An 18,804-nucleotide genomic window follows, 5' to 3' on the forward strand; every position below is an offset into this window, starting at 1 on the left:
AGATTTGATGATAAGTGAATATAATGCAACTGGGATATGCTTCGTGCAAAAGGTCTCTTGTAAGGTATCATTACAAAGCTCATAATCTACTGAGTGTGATCATCCTATTTGTAGAAATGTACCACTCTTGTACCTAAAACTAGAAATATAAAATATAACTCTGAGGGCCTATTGTAATTATGTAAAGTGTGGGCCATTAATGATGGTTTGGAATCTTGATGACTCCCATTAACAAGGACCATTGTCTGCAGATGGCTGTGTTTACCTGTTAGTCTTCCTGTATATGTGTGTGCTGGCAAGTGAGCAATGAAGTCTTGCAGTGACATGTGATCATGTCACCTGAACTGGAATCCATCTTTAACCTGGTGCTTTTCCAGTGAGGGGGGATGGAAACCCAGAGGGACAAAGGGTTCCCACCTTATGCAAAAGATATATAAAGGGGTGGAAGAGAACAAAGGGGAGAGGAGCCATCATGAAGAATCCCCTAGCTATCACGTAAGCTGGAACAAGAGCTGTATCAGGGGAAAGAATTGTGCCCGAGCCTGGAAGGTGTCCAGTCTGAGAAAAAAACTTACTGAAGCATCTCTGAGGGTGAGATTATCTGTATTCAGTTTGATTAGGCATAGATTTGCGCATTTTATTTTATTTTGCTTGGTGACTTACTTTGTTCTGTCTGTTACTACTTGGAACCACTTAAATCCTACTTTCTGTATTTAATAAAATCACTTTTTATTTAGTAATTTACTCAGAGTATGTATTAATACCTGGGGGAGCAAACAACTGTGCATCTCTCTCTATCAGTGTTATAGAGGGCGAACAATTTATGAGTTTGCCCTGCATAAGCTTTATACAGGGTAAAACGGATTTATTTGGGTTTAGACCCCATTGGGAGTTGGGCATCTGAGTGCTAAAGACAAGCACACTTCTGTGAGCTGTTTTCAGGTAAACTTGCAGCTTTGGGGCAAGTGATTCAGACCCTGGGTCTGTGTTGGAGCAGACGGGAGTGTCTGGCTCAGCAAGACAGGGTGCTGGAGTCCTGAGCTGGCAGGGAAAACAGGAACAGAAGTAGTCTTGGTACACTGGGTGGCAGCTCCCAAGGGGGTTTCTGTGATCCAACCCGTCAACACCATTTAACCTTCCTGTCTCCACAGCTGCTGCATCAGCTCCAGCACCCTGTCTTGCTGAGCCAGACACTCCCGTCTGCTCCAACACAGACCCAGGGTCTGGATCACTTGCCCCAAAGCTGCAAGTTTACCTGAAAACAGCTCACAGAAGTGTGCTTGTCTTTAGCACTCAGATGCCCAACTCCCAATGGGGTCTAAACCCAAATAAATCCGTTTTACCCTGTGTAAAGCAGCACAGAAGGAGGAGGAAAGAAGATGGGGTCAACCTACTGCACCACGAAGTAAGAGTCCTACAGCTGTTGCCATCCACCCCTCATCCTTCTTCCTGCTTGTTCCCTGTCCTGAGTCTGAAGACCTGATATTGGCAGAGAGCCTGGAGCCTTGTTTCTCCACCCATCTACCAGGAGGGACTTGCTCCACACCCAACTTTCCACACCAGTTAACAGAGACCCACTCCTCCATTAATACTCTCCACATCAACTGTGGAGGATTCACACTTTCCCCTTCCTAATAGAAGTGAGTGGAAACCTACCCACCTCAAGAGCCAAAAAGAGACCTATTCCCTATCTGCCACCATAAGGGATCCACTCCTCACCTGACCAACCATTCCACAGCTAAAGACCACCAGACAAGTTACCCACCCCTACTGCTGTCAACAAAGGCCACTGGACACCACCACTACCGCTGTGAGGAGCAGATGCTTGATAGGGGTTGGCATCTAGAGACATTTCCATGAGGTGCAGGGAATGGGAAAGAATGAAGTGTCAAGAGGCATTGAGCTGGAAGGTGGGGATAGTGATAAAATTTTTCCATCATCAGGGAGGAAGAAGAATATATATCTTTGCGAGGAGATGAAATAGTGCTTTTCCCAGAGACCATCATACATATCACTGACTGAGGCATAACATTTCTGAGGGAATCCTATGTTAAAATTTTGGTAACACATCACTGAATCAATTTCATCATGAAAAGGGTGTCATGGGCTTGAAAAGCTAGTTTTATCACTATAGAAAAAATATCATGATATATTTTCTTTTAAAAATTAACACTTTAGTCACAGAGTACATGTACTTTGTTGCAGAAATTTTAAGTGCCCTCACCTACCTTGTGTGGATGGCTAACTAATTAAAAAGGAATTATAATGTGTCAGAAAACAAAATGTACCTTTAACATTTATTAATTTAAAGGTACTTAAAATTCTTTTTGCCACAACTATATTCCTAGACTCCATGGGCATGTGGGAGGGGGACTCTTCTACTCATAAAAGGCAGCAGGCCAACTTGTAGTTATTTTAAAGAATGTATCAGTTGTCTAAATTCTTGCACCCTGGTACAGTTCCTGTTTGTCTAAAAAGTATACAGGCCATGTAAAAATGGTCTGTTGGACAGAATCCAGAGTTTTACAGACTAAAAGCATATAACTTTACAACATTCCACTTCAAATCTTGCATGAAAATGCTGAACAAACTGTGATGAGTAAAGGGAGGGGAGTGGGTTTTTAACACTATCAAAACATTTTGGGCCCCGTCTCAGAAAACCTGTATGAAGAATAAAGTGAAAGGGTAGCATCTGTAAGGTATGCCAGTCTCCACACTTTCTGCATCCTTGCAGTGAGACTTCACACACTTCTCCTCTTGGTCCACAGCATGACTGATATTTTCAGTTTATCAGCTAGGGGCTCCCTGCCAGCTGTTAAAAATTCAGATGCAAAAAATCACCTAGCTAGCTTCTGTGATGGTCTGTTCAGCCCTTTTCCAAATCCCTTTACTCAGAAGGGCAATTTGTCTGGTGACCATGACATCTTATATAAAATGTGTCCATAAGTATTTACCTGGATGCCAACCAGGCTGGGGACCCATTATGTCCAAACACACAGCTATCTCCCCTCCATTAGCTAATTGTGAAACTCACCCTCCCATATTATCCACCTAGAGCACAGTATCTTCTAGCTCTCCTACAGAGTTGCATTAGTAGAAGCAGTACCACTATCCAAATAGTTCTGTCTCACACAGAGATAGCTGTGACTGGTGGATTGTTTTGTTAAGACTGATTACATGGAAGTAGTGCAGAGGAAGAAATGCTGGTGACATATTAGGTAGCAGGAAGAAGTGAGTGTTTCTGCTCTGTGGCAAGAGTGCAACTCATACTGATCTCAGTAAGAATGCAAACTTCCCATTATGAGCTTTGCACGTTTGTCAAGACATGCATCATAGAAATTATAGATGGAAACTGCCCCCTTCCAGTCCACTCTCCCAGCGAGGTCATATCAAGTCTATCCCCCTGTTTGTGCAGGTTTGTTTTCCACAGTATATTCTAAAGTGCTTTATACAATTCAGTTTCAAGTGACTGAAGCAATAGGGCTTCTATCACTTCCTTTGGAAGACAATTCTATGATGTAATAGGCCTGATGCTCATTAAATGTTCCTGATTTTATAAGGTTTTCTTTTATTTTAGTACACTGTGGTACAGCCCAGGATGAATTCTCCTAGTGGACAGTCACCAGGCTGCATATAGCGTACTTGTAGCTATGTCAGTCCCCAGGATATTAGCAAGACAAGGTGGGTGAGATAATATCTTGTATTGAACCAACCTCTGTTGTTGGGAGAGAGACAAGTCACCAGGCTGCTACAAATGGACCCAGCCTTTGGATTCTACATGCTATTCAAACTAACCGGGTCTGAGCAGTGTCCTGTTGCTTCGTCCCTATCTAATTCTGTGGGATATTTCCATAGGACGTAGGGATGTAACTCCTTTAATCCTTTGGGGTAAAATTATAAAGTACCTAACAGACTGAAGACCCTAAATCTCATTGTCCTTCAATGGGACTTTGTCTCCTAAGTCACTTAGCTACTTTTGAAAATTACCCTTTTCTTTGTTCTTCTACTTTTTATCAAGTTCTTTATTCATTCACACGTAGGGTGACCAGATGTCCCGATTTTATAGGGACAGTCCCGATTTTTGGGTCTTTTTCTTATATAGGCTTCTATTACCCCCCGTCCCGATTTTTCACATTTGCTATCTGGTCACCCTATTCACACGTCCTGCTCCAGATGTTTATATGAGAGGTTTAAACAGGAGTTTTTCATCGCTATGTGAATTGTGCAACCACTACATGTCTACTCAAAGGTTTTCTGAAAATCCATTGCAAATATAGAGTCTTTTTCTAAATCTATCCTAGCTTTATTTTAAGGGCTTGATCCTGCTCCCTTTTAAGCCAATGAGAAGTATAGCTCTTATTAACTTAAATGAGAACAGGAATTGCTATGATTTGCTCCATCTGGGAATAAAGGTGATTTCATAAATTCAGCATAAGAGTCTATGGTTTCTGGAGATGGCTAAGGTTTGTTGAATATTGGTGTCCTCTTTGAATATTTTCAGACAAGAGGTTTTGTCATGTGTTTTAATAGGTTTTTAGTTTGAGATCTGTCTTCAGTACAAATATGCTAAAAACTACTGATTTGATTCTGATCTAGGAGAATTACTAAACCATGCTTAGTTAAATATCATCTTCCAAACAAATTTTATTTTGGGATTTAACTTGTCCAAGAACTTTAAAGAGAATTTGTCTAAAGGCAAAATGTTAAAAGCTGGCTTTGAGGCGACATATGGAAGTACAGTTGCATGTAATTATTGAATTTTTAATAGCATGGTTCAATTTAATGTTTACAAAATATTTTTAGATGCAGAGTTTCAGTCACATCTTAGAAATTAGCAAGTGCTATATACACTGAAGGTAAAATGTAATCTGTTCTGACCCAAAACTGCAATAACTGAAAGGCAATGGTTGCCATTCAAAAGTGAGCATTTGCCAACTGTTACAACTTTTGTTATCTGACATACCACATCATTTCCCAAATTTATGATAGAAAATAACTGCAGAATGTCAGAGATCACTGTGAGAGAGACAGCAATTAAATTTTAATTGCTTAACAGCATTTAATGGCAACACTAGAATGAGCTGGTGTTCTGAATCCAGTTCCTTTTGGAAGCTCATCACACAAGCCATGGAATCCGTGTTGGCAGTCCCAGCAATTAGGCCAAAGACTGAGTGAGTATTAAGAATGAATTACCTTTTCCTCCCCAACCATGATGTAATTGTGTCACATAAACAGGATAGAAGGGAGGATGTGAGCTTATTCAGTTTCTACCTGTGCTTATATCTGTTCTGTGGATAAATAAAATACTTCAGACTCCAGGGCTGTGAGACTGGCATCTTTTACAAGTACAAAATTCACTAAAAGAAATCTGTTAGTAATTATTCCCAGCTACAAACAAATAAAGAATTAAGATATAGGTGCTCAGAAACCATAATATGATCCCACAAATAGACTGGTGGTTTGATATCACAATATAGATCTCTATTATCTAAATATTAGACAGATATCTGTTAGTATAAAGACTATATATTGGCCTATTTTAGAAGAGAAAATGTACACATACATAGCCTTGACATTTTACTGCTCTTGATTACACTCCTGACAAAGACCATCCTTATTTAGGAATTCAGTTTATCCCATCTAACCACAATTATTGACCTCAAAAATACTCACTCGTGAAGCTGAAGTTATGGAAAGTATCGTGCAAAAGAAATCAATCTCATTTCCATTTTTATTATCTGCTATTTCTGAGCTCATTGACTCTAATTTGGAACCTAACTGGTCAAGGGATAACGCCTGTAATTCCCAGAGCACACCTAATGGATACTGCAGTATGGAGTGCAGATATTGATCCATACTGATCAAATGACTCAACACTGCAACATAACGACGGGTGATATGTTGAGTGCTCATTTGTTGATCATGCCAAATCAATGTTACATTTTAAGCAATAACCAGTTCTGCTCAGTGTTCTCTTAGAAGGACCTTGTCATACAACTCTTCCCCCACACTTCAGACATGAAAATTAAAAATACCATAGAGGACAACACATCTCTCTCCTGGAATGACATAATGTACTTTATCTTCCCTACACATTTTCAAATGGTTACTCTCATGCTTGCCTTACATTTACAGATATTGTATTGTTATGTTCTTTAACTATGCCACAATCCATAATTAACATTTTAACAGGGAAAATTATATATTCTGGACTGTATTATACATGGTGACTGTTTTCGTGTCAATAGATGTGTGAATGTTCTCACCAATTTGTAACATTTATACTAGGTTTAGCATTTTCTCATGGCAACTATGCATCCTTTGTTACTACAAGCCAGGTAGCTGCAAAGAATCCTGCAAGTTGAACTTGATACTGATAACTGTGTAATAGTCTAAATTAAAAATAATCAGTTAAAGTTCCAGAGTGCCAACCCAAAATAATTTACCTTGGAATGACTAAAGAGGCCTCAGTAGATACCACAATCTGCTGGGTAACACATATATCATACCAACAGCTCCAATTTGAATCTCAGGAAAGATCAACTCTTTAATTCCCTACAGCCAGTTTAGGACAAAAAATAACCTGTTCCAATTTTCAATTCCTTTTACAGTCTTGGCTGTCTATGGAAACTTCCAGTTCTGAAATTCTGCGGCCTCTAACCAGAACTCTGAATACTTTCAAGTTCTTGGTAGTCAAATAAAAGGTTATGCAGCTGATGATTCAACTGACTTGTCCACTTTCAAGTTCTCCTTTTCTAATTAGGCTTTGTGTCTTTCATTCTCAAGTGAGATGGACAATGCATTCTAGTTTAGTTTTGCTTGAGTTACACAAACAGATAGGGAGATTAAAACTGCAAGGCATTTGAGGCTAACATACTGGGATCCATTTAAAATTACATCACAAACATAATAACCAGGGCTGTCAATTAATTGCAGTTAACGCATGTGATTAACTCAAAAAAATTAATCAATTAATTGCAGTTTTAATCACACTGTTAACAATAGAATACCAATTTAAATTTGTTAAATATTTTGGATGTTTTTCTAAATTTTCATATATATTGTATTCAGTGTTGTAATTGAAATCAAAGTGTATATTATTTTTATTATAAATATTTGCATACGAGTACTGTAATGCAATCTTTGTCGTGAAAGTGTAATTTACAAATCTAGATTTTTTATTACATAACTGCACTCAAAACAAAACAATGTAAATCTTCAGAGTCTACAAGACCACTCAGACCTACTTCTTGTTCAGCCAATTGCTAAGAGAAACAAGTTTGTTTATAATTACAAGAGATAATCATAGAATCATAGAATATCAGAGTTGGAAGGGACCTCAGGAGGTCATCTAGTCCAACCCCCTGCTCAAAGCAGGACCAATCCCCAACTAAAACATCCCAGCCAGGGCTTTGTCAAGCCTGACCTTAAAAACCTCTAAGGAAGGAGATTCCACCACCCATAGGTAACCCATGCCAGTGCTTCACCACCCTCCTAGTGAAAAAGTTTTTCCTAATATACAACCTAAACCTCCCCCACTGCAACTTGAGACCATTACTCCTTGTTCTGTCATCTGGTACCACTGAGAACAGTCTAGATCTATCCTCTTTGGAACCCCCTTTCAGGTAGTTGAAAGCAGCTATCAAATCCCCCCTCATTCTTCTCTTCTGCAGACTAAACAATCCCAGTTCCCTCAGCCTCTCCACCATTCTAGAGGACATGCTTCCATGCTGATGATGCTTATTTAAAAAAAAAAATAGCATTATTAAATTTGTGACTGAACTCCTTGAGGGAGAACTCTGTCCCCTGCTCTGTTTTACCCGCATTCTGCCATATATTTCATGTTATAGCAGTCTCGGATGATGACCCAGCCCATGTTGTTCATTTTAAGAACACTTTCACTGCAGATTTGACAAAATGCAAAGAAGATAACAATGTGAGATTTCTAAAAATAGCTACAGCACTCGACCCAAGCTTTAAGATTTGGAAGTGCCTTCCAAAATCTGAGAGGGACGAGGTGTGGGCATGCTTTCAGAAGTCTTAAAAGAGCTACACTGCGATGCGGAAACTACAGAACCTGAACCACCAAAAAAGAAAATCAACCTTCTGCTGATGGCATCTGACTCAGATAATGAAAATGAACATGAGTCGGTCCGCCCTGCTTTGGATTGTTATTGAGCAGAACCCGTCATCAGCATGGACGCATGTCCTCGGCAATGGCGGTTGAAGCATGAAGGGACATATGAATCTTTAGCACATCTGCCATGTAAATATCTTGCAACACCAGCTACAACAGTGCCATGCGAATGCCTGTTCTCACTTTCAGGTGACGTTGTAAACAAGAAGCAGGCAAATGTAAACAACTTGTTTGTCTGAGCGATTGGCTGAACAAATAGGACTTAGTGGACTTGCAGGCTCTAAAATTTTACATTGTTTTATTTTTAATGCAGTTTTTTTTGTACATAATTCTACATTTGTAAGTTCAACTTTCATGATAACGAGATTGTATTATGGTACTTGAATTAGGTGAATTGAAAAATACTATTTCTTTTGTTTTTTTATAGTGCAAATACTTGTAATCAAAAATAAATATAAAGTGAGCACTGTACACTTCGTATTCTGTGTTGTAATTGAAATCAATATATTTGAAAACATAGAAAACATCTAAAATATTTAAGTACATGGTATTCTATTATTGTTTAACAGTGCGATTAACCACGCAATTAATCACGATTATTTTTTAATCATTTGACAGCCCTAATAATAACCTTAATCTACTACAAAGGGTTATATTTTCTGTAACCTAAAGTAAACAATTCAGTTCTGCAATTTAGCAATGTTGAGTGAGTTACATTAGAACCAAGCTTCAAGAGGTCTGATATAGCTATAAAATATCATTGAAAGAACCAAAATTACTGAGATCATTTGAGAAACTTGTTTTAGAATCCAGGTAATGTTTCATAAGAACGGCCATACTGGACCAATGGTCCATCTAGACCAGTATCCTGTCTTCCAACAGATACTTCACAGGGAGTGAACAGAACAGGGTAATTTATAGAGTGATCCATCCCTGATCATCCAGTCCCAACTTCTAGCAGTCAGAGGTTTTGGGACACCCAGAGCATGGGATTGCATCCCTGACCATCTTGGATAATAGCAATTGATGGCCATATCCTCCATGAACTTATCTAATTCTTTTTTGAACCCCCTTATACTTTTGGCCTTCACATTTAACATTCCCTAGCAATGAGTTCCACAGGTTAACTGTGCATTCTGTGAAGAAGTATTTCCTTACGTTTGTTGTAAACCTGCTGCCTGTTAATTTCCTTGGTTAACCCCTGGTTCATGTGTTACGTGAAGGGGTAACTAATACTTCCTTTTTCACTTTCAACATTCATGATTTTACAGACTATCATAACGCCCTCCCACCCCCCAATCATCTCTTTTCCAAGCTGAACAATCCCAGTCTTTTTAATCTCTCCTCATATGGAAGCTGTTCCATACCCTTTAATCATTTTTATTGCCTTTCTCTGTACTTTTTCCAATTCAAATATATCTTTTTGGATATGAGGTGACCAGAACTGTATTCAGTATTCAAGGTGTTACTGTACCATGGATTTATATAGTGCATTGTGATATATTCCTTTCCTAATGGTTCCTAACATTCTGTTATCTTTTTTTAGTGCTGTTGCTTATTGAGCAGATGTTTTCAGAGAACTATCCACGATGACTCCAAGATCTCTTTCTTCAGTGGTAACAGCTAATTTATACCCCATCATTTTGTATGCATAGATAGGATTATTTTTTCCATTGTGCATTACTTTTCATTTATCAATATTGAATTCCATCTGCCATTTTGTTGCCCACTCACCCAGCTTATAAGATCTCTTTGTAACTCTTTGCAGTCAGCTTTGGACTTATCTTGGGTAATTTTGTATCATCTGCAAAGTTTTCCACCTCGCTGTTTACTCCTTTTTCTAGATCATTTATGACTATGTTGATTAGCATTGGTCCAAGTACAGATCCTTTGGGGAACCCTCTATTTACCTCTCTCCACTGTGAAAACTGATCATTTATTATGACCCTTTGTTACCGGTCTTTTAACCAGTTACAGATCCATAAGAGGACCTTCCCTCTTATCTCATGACTGCCTACTTTGCTTAAGAACCCTTTGTGAGGGACATTGTCAAAGATTTTCTGAAAGTCCATATATGCTATATTCAGTGGATCACCCTTGTCCACACATTTTTGACACCCTCGAAGAAATCTAATTGACTGGTAAGGCATGATTTCCCTTTACAAAAGCCATGTTGACTCCTCCCCAACTTATTGTGTTCATCTATGTATCTGATAATTGTATTCTTCACTATAGCTTTAAACCAATTTGCATGGTGATGAAGTTAGGCCTACTGGCCTGTAATTGCCTCTAGGATCACCTCTAGAGCCTTTTTTCAAAATCGGCATCAAATTAGCTATCTACCAGTCATCTGGTATAGAGGCTGATTCAAATGATAGATTACATACCACAGTTAGTAGTTCTGCAGTTTCATATTTGAGTTCCTTGAGAACTCTTGGGTGAATACCATCTGGTCCTGGTGACTTATTACTGTTTAATTTATCAATTTGTTCAAAAGGCAATATGTTGTATACAGTTATATCACCTGAAAATGCATTTACTGTATATTACACATTCATATGTTCTGTTTTGTTCTGTGAATATAGCAAGATTCTAGAATGAGGGTCTATAGATTTTGTCATTTTGTTTTCTGAAATGTAATTAAGTCAGGTGCATTTCTATATCCCCAGTTTTGACCACTGTCATCTGATTGTGTGGATGTGTACCAGTTTTAGGTCAATTTTTTTTATAGACAGTCACATGAATGTTTACAAATTGTTTTTAAAAACAGAAAAGTGCAATATTGTTGATTACACAGACACCGAGCATTAGCTTTTCCTTCTGTATATGTCTATATATGTCAATATCTAGGATAGTCAATTGGCACATTTTAAGGTTTACTGAATAAACAAATCCTATGTTGCAGTAAATTGCAGTGATTTACATCCTGCAGAAACAGAACATCTTACGTAACACATATGCAATAAAAGCAAACAGATGTTTGCAGTCTAACCACTGCACTAATGGAGGAGGTATGGCACTGTATCAAAGGCAAAACACAACATATTCAGAATTGCCGACTAGAGTTTTAAGTGCAGCTGCATAATTTTGAATAAACAACCAATAAGATATCCCAAACCACTTCGTGGCATATTTCCATTCTTAAAGGTAAGAATTTATAATTAATTGCTAATACTTAAAGTGCTCAGATAAAATAGGGTTTGAATTTCAAACAGACTAAAGAGATAAAAAATGTACAGTGAAAATAATGACAAGTTACAGAATTCACATATTAGGAGCACAATCAGTGTTTAATACATAGGGATATGACACAAGTACAAAAAAATATACCCCTCAGGGTCCTGACTTGGGGTTTCAAATGGCACCTCAAAGATTAGGCAGTTACCACACAGAACTGCAGGAAGACCAGCAGCACTGAGAACACACATCAGTGGAAGCTCATTGTAAACAAGTCAAGACCCTTTGAAAATGATGGTGCATATATCCATTGTATTACAAAATGAGACTGTTCTCAACCTGTAGGAATGACTGGAAATTTGCACTACAATATCCACAAATGTCGTTTCATTATTCCTGAAAGTAACCTCAGCTGGTTTTAAATGAAGCTGAAATTAATCAAACACTTCCTGCAAATAAAATTAATCACATCTAACAAGAGAAACTGCCCACTTCCATTCTGCCTTCACCCTAACTCTTTATATTAAGGGCTATCACAATTACTACCAATGGGTAAGAGTCCAGGAATAAGACTTAAAACCAAAGAAAATGTTTCAGTTTGTAAGGTGAAAATGCTGAGTTTTGTATTAAAAAGTCCTATTGGCTAAAACTGATTTCAAAAGTAATCTATTTCCCTAGCTCTCATATACTGTACGAAGAGCATAAAAGTCTGAGGACAAATATCTTGATTTTGTTGATTGAGGCCAAAATTTAGCAAAATGTTTAAGAACATGCACTTTAAGCTTGTGCATAAGTCCCATTGACTTCAGTATTGTTGACAGAGAAGTTTCTTGGAAATATACTTTTTTTGTCTTTCAGTGTTTTGCTGAATCAGGAATTTATCATGAAAATGACCAACCCGCCCTACAAAATACAGTATTACCAACAACCTCTGCATTAACACAGCCTTGTATTCTCTCAATCACTGGTCACAGCACCAAAAATTAGATTTAGTGTTGACTAGTTTAGCAAAAAATAAAACACAACAGGAAATATTGTTCTAAAAGAAACCAGGCAGATTCAGCCTGTTAAGGGCCTCAGCACCTATAAAGCTAGTTGCCTGAAATGGGAGTTATGGGTGCTCAGCGCCTTTCAGGATCAGGCCCAAAGTTGTAAGCATTCCAAAACTAAAATTCTGACATGTGCTACTGAAATATAGCCTGGAATAAATACAGAAACAAATAAATCAATAGGACAAGCCTACCTAAAGCAGACTAAGAGACAGATAACACAAGACAGACGTGCTGAGCTAATTTGCTATCCATAGTCCATTGGCAGAGACCTTCCTAGTCTTCATTTTTAACCTAGTGGTTTCTGAACTTTCCAAGCCAGACAAATAGCACAGAACGGCTGATAGAATGATGTGACACATCTTTATATGATACGGGCTCTGTGTTTGTGCCTGCAAGGACCATTGATTTTTAACCTTTTTAAATTTAAGTACTGGGTTGTTTTTTTTCTGACCTGATCAAGCAAGTTAAAGTTGCAATCAATAAATATAAAACTTGAGCAGACTTCATGGAAGTATTTTAAACTGAGATTAATTTTTTTAATCATCTAAGCAGAATTGACCAATGATTTATCATCTGATAATTTTTTCTTGATCAGGGAAAAGAAAGGCTATTCCCCAGCTTGAGACTGTCCTTCATTTGCATGACTCTTAAAACACATGCACTCAGGGCAGCTGGCACTGTAAAAGCAACATAGGGCTTCCAATAGGGAACACAATGTTTCAATCTTAGGTTGCAGCCCAGTGTGTTCTTCATAACTACTTCCACACAGCCATGTGGGGCTTTATGATTTTAGAACAGCAGTTGCACTAGGAAATATACAGATTTTGAGTTGCATTTTAAATTTCCTAAATAGAGTAGCAAGGACAGCAGAAGTAAAAAACCAAAACAGATGCCCTTTCAGAAAATATATTCTGTATATTTAATCTTGAGGCAGCTGCTGTCTTCTCTTCAGCTAAGCTAATATGCCCTGCCTACACTTCTTCATTACCATTAATCCTAACAATGATTCAATACAGGATCTGCAGAAGGTTGTTATAAATGTTGTCCCACTTGACCCCACCCTTTTTGACACCTGTCTCTCTTCAAGCTATTCCTAGAGATGTTGCTTGCAACTCGGCAACTGCTGACGGTTCTTTTCAATTAGGCATATGCTTCAGGGGGAAAAAGGAATTTACTTAGGTCACTTAAGGGCAGTGAAATCACACATGCCATATAAAATGCTTACATTAGAAAATGATAGCGTAACAGAATGGTAAAACCTTTAACAAAACCCTACAGGGAGCACACAATTAGTACAGCCTGCTCATCTATTATTGCTAGCTCTCTAATTACATTTTGAAAGCCTTGAGTTCTCATTGAAAAAGCATTAAGGTATCAAAATGGAAATGTGATGTGCACAGCCTCTGCTTGCTAATGTATAGAAGCTCTCAATTCCAATTACATGAAAAATTTAAAAAGTAAAAATAAGTAAACAAAGCGGTGGCTCTGAAAAACCTGTTTAATCAAGAAAAAGAGTTGTTGTAGGGTGAACTGTCAACTTTAGTTTATTTACCTTGGAAACTTTTAAAAATATCCTTAAATACTATTGTTAATGGATTAAAGAGAAATATTAGTTTCCATATTCAACTTTTCTTTTAAAATAAAAGTGCCATGATAACTACATCCAACAGCCTCAGCTCTAAAGTTAACCCTTTATTTGCTAAAACCACAAATGGATAAGAACCCTCCTGAATTTAATGCACCAGCAATGTTTCACTCAGAACCAAGCAAAATCATTTTTGTCTAAGTAATCAAAGCCTTTGTCAGAGAGTAATAACTTCACAATTCTGAAACGTGAACAAAAATTTCCAACTCAGTCCTCTCTGTGTTAAAACTTGGACTGTCAAATCAGAATTGTTCTGTTTCACTTCAGCCCTGTCTCATGTTTAGACAGCTAAAGATGGTGCTATAAGTACATACATACACACAGAAAGCCTGTTGGGGCACAACACCTTTGCTTAGATTCAATATGTGCATCTGCAAAGCTGACATTTCTTTAGACTGAACATCATCAATGTACTTCATTATTTTCCTTGGAGCTAAACAATTGAAATTGACACATATCCAAAGACAGGGAGAAACCTTGTAGAACTTAATTACATTATTTAACCTGGAATTAAACTTTAAAACAAAAGTATAGCTTTTTCTACACTAACCATTTAAAGTGGAAGCTTTTCCTCAGTGTTTCAAGGCGTATTAAAATGGAAATGTTCTACTACTTGGGCAAAACTCATTAAAAAAAAACATATTTACTGATGAAAAGTATCAAGGAGAAAGGCTATAAAGTTTATGCAGCTCAAGGTAATAGCTTCCCAAAAGACCCTCACCCAGTACTGCCAGCTGTTCCACCCATAAAATGACAGAAATATTGCCTCATGAGCCAAATCCCATAAATATGGTGGGTTTGTGGGATGATTCCCCCCCTCCTCATTTTGTGCATTATGGACCAAAAAAATTGCTGGAACCCGTTTTAGCTAAATATACAAGTAGAGTTCCTTACATACAGCTCATTGGCAGTGAAAGCATTATTTAACCACTTTGCACAGGGCGGTGTTCCCAGTTTCCAAGATTACTTTACTTGCATATCGTCACAGAGAGAATGTTTCTATCGATGTGTGAAGAAATATGCCCATTTTACAGATAAGGAACTCAGGCACAGAAGCTTAAGAGGGAAGAGTGATCTAGTGCAGGGGTTCTCAACCTTTTCTAAACCACATCCCACCCTAGCTTTTTTGCAGCGGGGAGGGGAGGTATTTCTTTGTTTTTAAACTTGGAACCCTTGTGTCATTTACTCAAATGTAGCCCGGCTTCCCCCCCCCCCCCCCCCCCCCCCCCACCGGGGGGGGTGGTGGGGCCAAATTTGGGTGGTGTTGTGTTGTGCTTTTCTCCCTAGAAAATTTGACAGGCGCCTCCTTCCTCCGCCCCCCCCCCACAATTGAGAAACACTGATCTAGTGGATAGGGCATTGGATTGAGATGCAGGAGACTTGGGTTCATTTCCCAGCTCATCCTCAGACATTCTTTGTGACTTTAGGTAAATCAGTTAATCTAGGAACTGTTTGATCTGTGTCTATATAACAGCGCCTAGTACAATGGGATCCTGGTCCATGGCTGAGGCTCCTAGGTGCTACAATAATATAAATAAAATACCCTGTGCCTCCGTTCCCATCTGTAAAATGGCAATAAAACATCCCTACCTCCCAGGGTGTTGTAAAGATAAATTCTGTTAATGATTATGAGGTATTTGGATCAGTACCATTAAGTATCTAGACAGAATAGAATCCCATAGATTAAGAATGTGGGTTTCTCTTGGCAGGTGTTTCTCCTGTTCTATAAAGCTTGTGTTTTATTTACAAACACCCCTGATAAAAATCTCTTATCTTGTATCCCTACCTGAGGCACAGAGTTTCTTGAGGTACCATAAACGGAAGCCAGCAAAGATAGGGTGGGAGGTGAGGTGAGTGAAGTTCAGAAGCCGCAATCTTTGCTCCTGGTCCTCCATTCCCAGATTCCCTACCGCTGCTGAGTTCCATCAAAACCAATGATAGTTCAGAGGGATAACATGGTATGTTCAGATGTTGTCCCATGTCTAAGAACTCACTATCTACTTTCCTTGCAAATGATCCTGTAAAAATGCTATACTGAAGATACTGCATTGCTGTTTTATGTATGTAACTCCCATCAATATATTCACTTTGAAGATCAGGAGTTTAGAAACATCCTGTATATTTATGAATGAGAAACTAAATTAGCATAAGTGAAGTTTAACGTTGCCAATTCCTTATCACGAATGAATGTTTTAGCCAGGAAATATTACATTACAGGAGCTTGCAATATAACTGCTTACTGTTACGCATATATTAATAAATCTTGCAACATTTTGAAAGTTAACTGTTTTGTTTCTAGTGTAATCAATTTCTTAAAAATCTTCTACATTTTTAGAAATATTAATGTAATTTTTTTTTTTGCGATTTTGGCCCTCAGGAAAGATACAGACATACCAATTAAATTCTTAATGCAGATTTTTTGTGATGAGATTATCAGTCAAAGCTTAGTGCAATGCAACCATATGACAGTGAACCACCAGAATGAGAGAAATGAAATCACCCTAAAAAACAAAGTCTGCACCTGTTTCTGTAAAGTTTTCTGCACACGGTATTCTTCTGTGGAAGGTACCTCTCAGAGGGATCAATTAAACCAAACTTTCATTCGTAAGTTTTGTATCATCAGTGCAATAGAATTTGAAGGAAGTTCTACAACTAGCTGCCTTTTAACATTGACTGTCCTGAAGTACTGTACAACACTATGCAATTAGAAGGCTATTGAAACATATTCTCTCAGATTTCCACTTCTAATTCTTTGAGATATTCTTCAAAGAACTCTTTTGCTCTCTGGATTCAAATCAGAGTCTATTGTAAAGGTTATCAGAATCTGTAAATGTTCCCTAAGCAACCCACATTTTTGTTTTGTACCTTGACAACTTTTATTTTAGGAGAACAAGTTTTGTTTACAAGTTTTGCAAGACTGAACCAGGCTTATTTTTAATTAAGTTGTGCTTATTATTGCAGGTATACCCATATTCCACGTACAGCGAGCAAGGACATTTCAGCTGTGCTGACTGAGCTCCAGTCATACCAGTCCAACTGAAGTATACTAGAAACTACGGAATGAAGCGATATTTCGCTTTTTAAAAAAATGCCCTAAACCTTAAAAATAAGGACTTTTAGTGTGTGCAAATTAGAAATTTTGCATTCTGCAGTTTGCAGGGATTCAGACAGTTAATCAAAGCGTCCTAGCTTTATTTCCACAGTCTTAGCTTGCATCTGTGTTCCATCCAAGATAAGAAACTTTGATAATCTCTTTGGTAAAGAAAGGTGTATCCAAATTAGAAACACATGGAAAGTCAGATAAACTAAAATAATTACCCCACACAGATGTTGCTGTGCACAAAAGGCATAAATTGTCTAGAAGTATTTCTAAAATGTGCAAGCCGTTTTAGGAATGAACTAGATACAAGATTTAATAGTAGCAATCTGATTTCCTCCTCATTCTAACAAGGCCACTTCTACAATGCAAGTGACTTACCTGCTTCTCCATTTTTATACTGTCGGTTATTGTTCTTGTCCTGAAATTCTGTTTGTTTGTTTTTTTAAGTTGATAGTTCCTCCAAGTAGGGTGCTTTGTTGCCCGGCTTGTGCTGTTTTTCCTCAAGATCAGCTGAACTGTAGTAGTCAGTTTGATTCAGGAAGCTGTGCTCTGTCCAGCCTACTGATCACTCCCACTCTCCTGGGTGTGTGCTTACTTGTCTCTCTCAGTCAGGCTAAAAACCAGCCAAGCTCACTTCAGTATAACATGTTTCCTTAGATAGGTAAACAAGCATTGCACTCTGGGTGTAAGAAGCTAATTGGGAATAGGTGTAAGTTAGTTAACTCCACAAATACCAAATGGTTTGAATGCATGTAGTTTGCTAGCAAGCACTGTAAAGACACTGCAAAAGGAATATGATACCAGTTTAATTTAGAGCATAGTTTACCATCTATTCAAATATTCATTTTATTAAAACTAAGATATTATGCATTTTTACAGTACATTAAACAGTTTTTAAAACAGTGTCACTACACCCTCATCATCCTATACTTTAATATTGATGAGAGAAGCAAAGCACAAAAGATGACACTGGTACATGTATCTGTGTATAAACACACAGAGAATCTGAGGGCTGGTCTACACTGCCGCGCTAGTTCGGCGGCTGGGGATCGAAGTTCCGAGTTCGATTTATCGCGTCTGGTCTGGACGCGATAAATCGAACCAGGAAGTGATCCCCGTCGACTGCGGTACTCCAGCTCAACGAGAGGAGTACCGCAGAGTCGACGGGGAGCCTGCCTGCCGCGTGTGGACCGCGTCTGAACCGCGGTAAGTTCGAAGTAAGGTATGTCGAATTCAGTTACGTTATTCACGTAGCTGAATTTGCGTACCTTACTTCGACTTGGGGGGTAAGTGTAGACCAAGCCTGAGAGTTTTAAAAAACTAGCAGTGCTAAGACTGTTTAATACAAGATTAAAGTAAACTGAACTTTATGTGCAAGAAGTAAAGGCTATAAATTATTAAAACTATAAAATAGAACAGAAAACACTGGGATAAAAAAAACTTGTCATATCCCTTCTCCAATTCCTTTGTTTGTATTTTGGGTATTTTTAGAGTTTAAGCTCTTTGGGACAGGGATCTCTTTAATATCTATCATACTGTCACTATCTTACCTTGGGACGCTTTACAGAAATAGCTAGACACACAAGGTATCCCCTTAGGGCACACATGTTTCTAAGACAGTGGATATTTATGTGAGGAATTGTGGAACTAATACATCTGAATTTTTCATGTATCTTTAACTCCCCTCAACTGC

General features: G+C 38.2%; 1 protein-coding gene across 1 annotated transcript in view; it reads right to left on the reverse strand.

Moving 5' to 3' along the window:
- The window catches only part of LOC113406219 (E3 ubiquitin-protein ligase Midline-1), a 354,834-nt gene extending 337,286 nt beyond the window's left edge, over positions 1-17,548 (reverse strand). The window contains exon 1 of the mRNA XM_026649567.1: positions 17,490-17,548. The gene's annotated coding sequence lies outside the window, so the exon portion shown is untranslated. The remainder of the gene's footprint in view (positions 1-17,489) is intronic.
- Positions 17,549-18,804: the final 1,256 nt, after the last annotated feature.

Source organism: Terrapene carolina, unplaced genomic scaffold, assembly GCF_002925995.2.
Source record: "Terrapene carolina triunguis isolate 2854851 unplaced genomic scaffold, T_m_triunguis-2.0 Scaffold23, whole genome shotgun sequence".
NCBI lineage: Eukaryota > Metazoa > Chordata > Testudines > Emydidae > Terrapene > Terrapene triunguis.